The following is a 7086-nucleotide window of genomic DNA, read 5'->3' as shown; positions in this document are numbered from 1 at the left end:
TGCTTTGTGGGCATATCGTACAACCTTTAAAACACCTATCGGGATGTCTCCATACTGATTAGTGTTTGGAAAGGCATGTCATCTTCTTGTGGAGTTGAAGCATAGAGCTTATTGGGCTGTAAAAAAGTTTAACTTTGATTTGAAGGCAGCAGGTGAAAAGCGACTTCTTCAATTGAATGAGATGGAAGAGTTCCGGAATGATGCATATGAAAATGCAAAGATCTATAAAGAAAGGACGAAGAAGTGGCATGACAAACAGATTCTTAGGCGAGAGTTTGCTCCAGGACAACAAGTTTTACTTTTATCTGAGTTTGCAGGTGGTTTGAGGTTAAATTGATTATATCACACACACACTGAATGTCTTAACTTTAGGTTGAAGTAAACGCTTAACTCTTGCTTGACAAGTTGTAAAATTTTTGATTGATTTTCTTACTATCTTTGATGTTAAAAGAGTAAGATATTAGAGATGAAATCTAAATTCATAAAAGCTTGGTGAGTGATGATACTTCTTTTTGGGGTCGAGTTGATATTGCCTAAACTATCATTTGCTTTTTTTTTTTGTTTGAGGACAAACAAAGTTGTGAGTTTGGGGGTATTTGATGCCTTGCAAAATTTCGTATTGCAGATTTTACAAGATCGCTCGAGCGGAGGCTTTTGGCCGCTCGAGTAAATTCAGGCAGATTCAAACGCTCGACTGCCGCTCGACAGTGAGCTCGAGCGGGTTGCTGAAAAACAAAGATCGCTCGAGCAGAGAAATTGGCCGCTCGAGCAAAATCAGGCAGAGTCGAACACTCGATGTGCGCTCGAGCAAAATCAGGCAGAGTCGAACGCTTGATATGCGCTCGACACCCCGCTCGAGTGAACATTGTATTTTGATAGATTTAAGGTTTTCCGCCGTCACACCATATAAAAGGGATTTTTCACTCTATGGCCGGGGGTGTGGACTGAAGAACACTTTTTGGGACAGAAAAACACAGCTAGAAGAATTCAATTCATCTGTTTTGGAGAGGGAATTCCATATTTTGCACGTACGTTGGAATCATACACGAGCATAAACGGGAGAAAAACATTGAATCATTTCCTTGAGTTTTTGAAGATGAGTTGCGGCTGCGAGGAGTATTTTTCAGCGTTTATTTTCTTCCAATATTCTCAGAACAATTATGGTGAATTCGTTTATGTTGAATTCCATTTCTAGCATGAGCTAAATTTTATTTATTCTAGGAAAATGATGTAACCTATTTCCGAACTATGCTTGATTGTCTATGCTAATTTAAGGCAATTCTCTCTTTGTTTATCTGATTTATTCTGAGTTTATTGTTTCTAATTAACTGGCCAATGATTAGATGATATTTAATCTTGTGATTTGCTATCGAAAGAGGGAATCATAGGGTAGATTTTGAATATTTCAGCATAGGTAAATATAGAGATCGAAAGATTTGTATGAACCTATGTAGTAATTAAATCATTGATCTTATTGCTTTCTTAATTATTTAATTTGCATATTCTTGTGGGAATTGATAAACAAGAGTCATTTCCAATTGACTATCGAAAGGAGCTTTTGGATGAATTAGAGATTTGCTAATAGATGAAAAGAATTAAATTAAATTAGCTAGATGAGAAAAGCATAGTGAAGAATTAGGTGAAATCGATTTCCTAAAAGTTTTCTTTCCCATAAATTTGATCTTTGAACGTCAGTTTTATTTCCTTTGCGTATTTCTCTTTGAGTTGATCTTAATTTAATTTGCAACTATAAAAATCTTAGTGATTCCTCAAGATAAAATCGAGATTAGTATAATTTTGGTATTTGGCAAAAGTAAGGTACCAATCCCTGAGGATGATCTTTTCTTATCAGTTTATTATAAAACTACGATACTGTGCACTTGCAGTTTTGTACCGATCAAAAAGAGTTAATAATTCCGCTTTATTGTTGGAGGCAATTCCAATATGAGATGCAAAAGTTTGAATTACTCTAATGATACCATGGCCAATACTTAAAGGAACCGGGTTGACAAAGTTGCTTCCATCTGTATTAAGTTTAACATAGAGTACTAAAGCAGGTCGACTCCATTTAACAACTTTACATTGGCAGATTAAAGGAGCTACCATAGGGATGTTTAAAGAATTAAGCACTTGCATATCAAAGGATGACAATCTAGAGACTTTATGGATGTTCTGGCAAAAACTTCCAATCCAATATTTTATAGAATTCAACACAGTCGAATTAGGTTCACAAGATCCTTCCATGCGTGCTAGACACTGACATCTCCAAAGTCTCCACGTAATAATCGCAGGCAAAATCCTCAAAAGTAATCCAACATGAGTAGAAGAACTTGCTCAATGGAACCAAGATTCAACAATATCCTTCCAATTTCAGCCAATCAGTATTTCAAAAAGAGCACCAAAGAACCTCCATATTTGCTTGGAAAAATCACTATCAAACAACACATGATTTTGATCTTCATAATGACCTGCATCATAACAATCACAATAAGAAACAATTAGAATGCCAATACGGCAAATACAGTCATCCACACTCAAAGTCGAATTCTATGCTTTCCATATAAAAAAAGGACATTTTAAAGGTAGCACTATATGCCACATCCAAGAATGCCATTGAAGATTAATTAGTCCCTTGAATTCGAATGCAATCCCAAACCAATTTAGTAGAAAAAGCACCATTCTATTTTTTTAGTCCAAATTAATACATCCAAGCCAACTTTTGACGTTGCTAATTAAAGATTCCAAAATTTCCTGACAACCAACACGCCTCCGGTGATCTTCCCCCTCTTAAATGCTACTGAAATATTTTTTTTTTAAATCCTTACGTAGTAATCAATAATCATAAATCGACACGAGTTATTAAGTCTTTTTTTTTTTTTTTGATAATCTCATCTCATTGAAATCAAGTCCTTACATAAACCTGCCTATCAAGCCATACTGCTTGAGAAACACACGAAGGACATCCATCCCGCCAAACACTTATATCATCAACATTCCTAGCAAACATTGCTAAACTGTGAGCCACATTGTTTCCTTGCTTACATACATGCACAAAGGAGATTTCCTGGAAATAAGATCTAATCCTTCTTATCTCATCTATTACATAGGCAAAATCAGATAAACAATTAGAGGAGGAATTTAAAGCATTAATTAAAAACAAACAATCAGATTCCACCACCAATTTATTTATGCCCCATTGCAACCCGAATTGGAGACCTCGCAAAACTGCTATGGCTTCAATAAATTCAGAACTTGCAACAGCGTGCTCTATTTTGCTGCAAGACATTAAAACATTGCCCTCATGATCTCTTAAAACTAGACCAATTCCAGCTTTATCGATCTCACCGAAGGTAGCACCATCCACATTCATCTTCAAGCTACCCTGTGGAGGAGGTTTCCAGATGAGGACCCTTGGGATGTCTCGGCTGCTGCTCTCCAGGAGCTGTGCTTTTTTGAAGTCAGATTGCATAGATAGAGCTGTAGAAATAACAGAAGAAAACTTAAGAGAAGAGTTATCATAGATAAATTTATTTCTTCTATACCAAAGGCCCCAAGCCATTGCTATAAATTTCAAAACCTCCTCCTCGTTGCCTCTTTCCTTTACTTCCAGCACAATTTCCCCAAAAGATTTCCCACAACCTATCTCCCCCAGCAGAGGTTGAAATTGGATGCATAAGGAGTTGATAGAACTACAATAAAACAAGGCATGAGCTGCATCCTCTCTATATTGGTTACAAAACAAACATACATCACTCTCCAGAATTTTTTTCCTCACCAGATTCTGATATGTAGGTAGAATTTCTAAACAACCTTTCCATACAAAAAGCTTCATCTTTAAGGGGATTTTCAGATTCCACAGACTATTCCAAAAGGGAACTAGAAGTTGAACCCGAGACCCTTCCCCTTTTTTTAGAGCATAGGACTTTTGAAGATATCTGTACCCACTTCTAACTGAAAAGGATCCACTTTTTCTTCTAACCAATACCAGGAATCCTCATAATTGGGAGCCACATTAAGTTTTAAAATCTAAGATACTACTCTTGGATTGAAGAGAGCTCTTAATGTATCTACATTCCACCAACCCGAACTGCTATCCATTAAATCCTGCACTTGTAGATTTTCCTGAGGATGACCTACAGTTTCACCTAGCAAAACTGATGGTTGAATACCAGGAATCCAATGGTCTTTAAATACATTTGTTTCCCCCCCATTCCCCACTCTCCTGACACATCCAGCTTTCAATAGAGGCAATGCACTATGAATGCCTTTCCACACGTATGATGAGTTAAAACCATTCTTGGCTTCAAACAGAGAGCTCTTTGGAAAATACCTTGCTTTGAAAATCTTGTAGAGAAGTGAATCACAATTAGTAAGAAGCCTCCACCCCTGTTTAGCTAAGAGGGACATATTGAAGTCATATAAGTTTTTGAAGCCCAGACCTCCTCTAAATTTGGATACACTCAATTTCTGCCACCCTACCCAATGAATTTTCCTCTCTTGATCTTATTTCCCCACCAAAATCTGGCCATCATCATTTCCATCTCATGACATAAGGTTTTAGGGAATAAAAAGCAACTCATAGCATATGTCGGGATGGACATAGCTACTGCTTTTAATAGGATCTCTTTACCCCCTTGAGATAACAAATTTCCTTTCCACATCTGAATTTTCTGCCACAGTTTTTGCTTAATATCAGCAAAGGCTCTTTGTTTTGATCTCCCTACCATGGGAGGCAAGCCCAAATATTTCTCAAATTGCTGAGTGTTACTCCCACCCCACATTGCCATAATGTTTACTTTCACGTCCTCATGAACATTTTTACTAAGGACCATCGAAGTCTTTTCTTTATTAATGCATTGCCCTAATGCTTTTTCATACAATTCCAGTAGAGATAGAATATTAGCATTAGTAGAGACATCCGCTTGGCAAAAAATCACACTATCATCAGCAAATAATAGGTGGTTCACTCGAGGAGCCCCTCTACAAATTCTCACCCCTTCCACCATTCCCTCATTAGCATGCCCTTCTGTGCATAGAAGAAATAGGTAGGGGGGTAAGGGATCCCCTTGCCTAATGCCTCTAGATGGATAAACCTGGCCTTTTGGACTGCTATTTACTAGAACAGAGAAGGAAACTGTAGACACGCACCACATAACCAGCTCAATCCATTGATGGGCAAAACCGAGAGCCTTCATCATCCCCCTCAAAAAACTCTACTCAACTCTATCATACGCTTTGCTCATATCTAATTTGAGGGACATATACCCTTTCCAACCCCCTCTTTTACTTCGAATATAATGTAGTGTCTCATATGCCACTAAAACATTATCCGTAATTTGTCTCCCGGGGACGAAAGCACACTGAGTGTCAGAAATAATCATAGGTAGAATTTTTTTGAGCCTGTTTGCAATGACTTTTGAGATTATCTTATAAAAGACGTTGCAAAGGCTAATGGACCTAAAATCAGACACTTTGGAGGGATTGTTTTTCTTAGGAATCAGAGATATGAAAGTATGGTTTAGCTCCTTAGGAAAAACACTATTATTTAAGGCATTTAAGACAAAAACAGTAACTGACTTTCCCACCTTACTCCAGTATTTTTGATAAAAAACAAGAGACATATCGTCAGGGCTAAGGGCTGTCGAGGGATGCATTTGTTTAAGAGCCACCTCAACTTCATCCATTACATACGGAAGAAGTAGCTCTTCGTTCATTTGAGACGATACTCTCAACCCCACTTCTAAAAAGCATTTTGGAAAATCCGGTTGTGAATCTGAAGAAAATAAATTCTTGAAAAAATCCACAATTAAGACCCCCATCTGATCTCCCCTTCTCCAATTTCCACCTTCATCTTGCAGTTGCTAGATACAATTCTTTCTCCTCCTAGCATTTGCTTTATGGTGAAAGAACCATGAGTTCCTATCCCCTTCTTTTAACCACTGCACTCTAGACCTTTGTTTCCACATAAGTTCATCCCTTTCCAGCCATTTCTAGACCTTCTCCCTAGCTTCCAGACACGAGTTATTAAGTTGTAAGTACTGTAGCTGCATGCGCTGCTGCGACTTTAGTAATGGTATTTATGATTAGGATACTTTAATTTGGTCTCGCATGTGATCATAAATATATATGATCTGACACATATTTACAATTTGAATTATAAATATTATAGAGAAGAACAGAATTCAAGATTTTTTTTAAATTTTTATCCGAGTTTAAAGGCTTGGTGAAGATCGAGAGATCACAAACACATAAAAACAAGTTTTATAATATTTATTTATATACCAGCTTGAATCAAACTCTTGTAATTAACACTTCGATCGACTAACAGCTAGAAACAAAATGTCATTGAATTATATATATAAATTACATGATTTGCCAACAAAAACAAGAATTAATCTAGTAATATATATATGATTTTACAGGAAAAAGAAATAAACGTCCGTACGTCCCAAACAATTGTACCCTGCAGGCAGAAAATTAGAACAACATATACGTTTAAGCATTGGGGGTTGTAAGAGGAAAGCTAATAAGATTAATGCCGGTCAAGACGAAAATATGATCACAGCCGGAAATTAAAGCAAAATGATCTAGCTTATTTAGATCATCATCTAACAATATTTATTAGAAGTTGCAAAATGAAAGTTCTCTGTAACTCTGTAAAGTATGAGATTTTTAATAGGGCCCATATACAGTACTACTTAGAAGGAGATCTTCACAAATTAAATGAGGTTTTTGACGTTTTCTCTATGCACAGACTCCACCAAGCATAATACCTCTACAGGATCTGCCTCAATGGCTCGGAAGGCATCCTCTTCAATCTCTCAAAATTTTAAATTACTCTATTATATTGAGAGATATGTGAGACCATAAAATATTATAAAAATAGTAAATTTTGCCCCCAAATAGCCTATGGATGTAAGTTTTTATGTCAAATCACGTAAATTCTTATGCCTCTTTTTATTTATTTTTATTTGCATATCTGTTACTGATTTCTTGGATCAATGTGATGAAACACCATATTGACGACCAAATCATCAACATGGGCCGAGGATCATTCTTTCCTCCGTTCGGCTTTAAGTGCAAATT

The sequence above is a fragment of the Carya illinoinensis genome, chromosome 12 (assembly GCF_018687715.1).
Source record: "Carya illinoinensis cultivar Pawnee chromosome 12, C.illinoinensisPawnee_v1, whole genome shotgun sequence".
Taxonomy (NCBI): Eukaryota; Viridiplantae; Streptophyta; class Magnoliopsida; order Fagales; family Juglandaceae; genus Carya; species Carya illinoinensis.
Note: the sequence above shows the minus strand (reverse complement) of the source record.